General features: G+C 39.1%; 1 pseudogene; it reads left to right on the top strand.

Moving 5' to 3' along the window:
- The first annotated feature begins 825 nt into the window (after positions 1-825).
- On the top strand, positions 826-1,669 carry LOC120854321 (annotated as a pseudogene).
- The last annotated feature ends 1,031 nt before the right edge of the window (positions 1,670-2,700 follow it).

The following is a 2,700-nucleotide window of genomic DNA, read 5'->3' as shown; positions in this document are numbered from 1 at the left end:
ATAGATAATATGTTGTGAGGAAGAATCTGGGCACAAAAGAGTATATGCTAGGTGATTCCACTCATATAAAGCTCTAGAATAGGTGAAAGTGATCAATGGTGATAGAAATCCAATCAGCAGTTATCAGAGTGTCTGTGTGTGTGTGAAAGGGGGAATGTTGAGTGGAAAGTGGATGGAAGAAACTTTCTGGATGAAGGAAATGCTAATTCTCTTTATCTAATTGATATATACATGGGTGTTTACACATATTAAAATCATCCCTGAATAAACACGAGGTGTGTTATTATAATACTGTAAAATAAGTCACACTGTTTCTCAGTTTATCAAGTGCATTCTCACACGATAATGTTTTCCAAATTTTTCTAAGCATCACAATTCTTTCTTTAGACAAAATGTTACATGGAATTTCAATATATAAAATAGCAAAAGCCAAATTTCTGGAGTTGAGATGAGGAAGGGGTTCTGATCAATGGAAAGCATTAATAAGTACAGGTGAGAAACCACTACACATTAGCACACAGGTGGGCTTTCTGGTCATTTTAATGACTCAGGCAACCAGGTGGGTTGATTGCCCTTCTGATGGTTGATTTTCCTGGATTTTTAGTAGTGGATGGAAATAGAGAACTGATCAAGATTATCCTACATTTCTATTCACTGTCAGGTTTTAGGGAATCATCTACATGAAATTTTAAGTTTTCATTTTTATATGACCATCACTCTCACTGTTGCTTAAAAAATTCCTCTTTTCCCCAGAGGGGAAAGATGAGGGCCACATCAAAAACTTGGATGTTTTTGGCTTTTCCAGTTATCACAGCGTAAGGAACCATGAGCAGCAAAGTCTCCTGCAACACATGCTATGAAGCAGTGGGGAAAGTCCTGCCTGGGAACCAGCATAAGTGCCTGCAGTGTCTGGAGATGGTGGCGCTTCAGGTCAGCTTGTAGGCCTGTAACTCTCAGAAGGACAAACACTTCTTGGGCACCGTCAGGCTTAAGTCCACTCCCTGCCCCGAATTCTCCATGTGTTTCCTGTGGGACCAGCAGCGCTGTGAAGAAGCCAAGGCTGTGGCTATCCCCCACATGGCGCTCAGGAAACTCAACAAGAATAAGGAACTGGTCAAGAAGCTGGCCAAGAAGTATGATGCCTTTTCGGCTTCTGAGTCTCTGATCAAGCAGATCCCATGAATCATGGGCCCAGGCCTGAACCAGCCTGGCGAGTTCCCTTCCTTGCTGACCCACAGTGAGAACATGGTGGCCAAAGTTGATGAAGTGAAGTCCACCATCCAGATCCAGATGAGGAAGGTGCTGTGTCTGCCAGTGACTGTTGGCCACCTGACGAAGACAGATGATCAGGTTGTGTACAACATCATCTTAGCTCTCAACTTCCTGGTGTCCTTGCTCAAGAAAAATTGCCAGAACCTTAGGGCCTTGTGCCTTAAGAGCACCTGTACTAAAGCACAGCTTAATAAACCATACTCCACTATCAAAAAAAAAAAAAAAAAGAAAAGAAAGAAAGAAAAACGTGGATGTTTTTGGATCAGTTGATGCTGAGATTTTCATTCTCAACAATGTCCTACTCACACATTTTTGGGTTTCCCATCCTATAGCAGCTGGTTTGATTCATTTATTTATTTTAAAGTTCAATTTGTGATACAGTTAGAAGAGACTGTCAGCAAGGGAGAGTCAAATGGAAAGTTTATTTTTTTTTCTCTGAAGGGTAAATGGTGGACAAGTAGGGGACTGCTGGCATGAGGCCTATTGGATTTATTTGGTTTATTTTTTCCTAAAATCCTTCCCTCTAAGAGGACAAAGTTCTTCTTTTCTCTTTAAGTGCAAAGCCCAAAGTGAGAAAGATTTGAAATTTGATTTAATTTTTTTTGATTTGGAACAGACTAAAGAAAACACTGAGGCTGACTGAATTTTCTTTAATTTAAATAGGAGAGAGATTGAATTCCCATGAGAGGACTGATTGTTGAAATTCATATTTATTTTTTTAAATCTGTCATTGGGGATATGCTGATTTTGAAGGATAAAACAGAGAGTAAGGAGCTCCAGAAATATGTGTGAGACTGGGCCATGAAAGGATGAGAAAGAGCTCAAGCCAGTGATAGCCAATAGCCCCACCAACACAGTGAGACTGGCTCTTGAAGCCACCTGCAAATCCCCTGACTCAACTATTGCCCTGTTAGGCTTTATATTTCCTCCATTAGAAATATTTCATGATTTGAGTATGAGTTATACAAAAACAAAAAATAAACAATAAGACCCCTAAACCAAAAAAAACAATTAAGGAAAGTTCTTGCAGTTGAAAATGCTTAGCAAACTGGAAGAAACAAAGGAAAATGATGTCTTTATTGTAGGATTTCCCTGGACCTGTAATATTCTCATGTGCATTTTGAATCTGCAAGAAGAGCTATAGGATTAGCCGTGTAAGAAGTCTTAACTTCAAATGAGAGGAAAATTTTACCCATTTACCTCCCATTAACATCTTAGGAGGCTGACCTCAAAAAAAAAAAAAATGCTTTGATGAAAGCATTGAAAAATTATTGTTAAAATGCAAATCATAACAGGGACATGATAATATTTGAAAGCATTATTAACCAACTTAACTCCTCAGTTTAGTTTATCAAATCAACTGCAAGTGCCTTGTAAAACTCTGTGAGAAGGACATTGGACTGAATTAAAGCGTGACAGGGGACAGAC

Source organism: Oryx dammah, unplaced genomic scaffold (genome assembly GCF_014754425.2).
Source record: "Oryx dammah isolate SB20612 unplaced genomic scaffold, SCBI_Odam_1.1 HiC_scaffold_27, whole genome shotgun sequence".
In the NCBI taxonomy this organism is placed as follows: domain Eukaryota; kingdom Metazoa; phylum Chordata; class Mammalia; order Artiodactyla; family Bovidae; genus Oryx; species Oryx dammah.
Note: the sequence above shows the minus strand (reverse complement) of the source record. Positions and strands in the feature narration are given on the sequence as shown.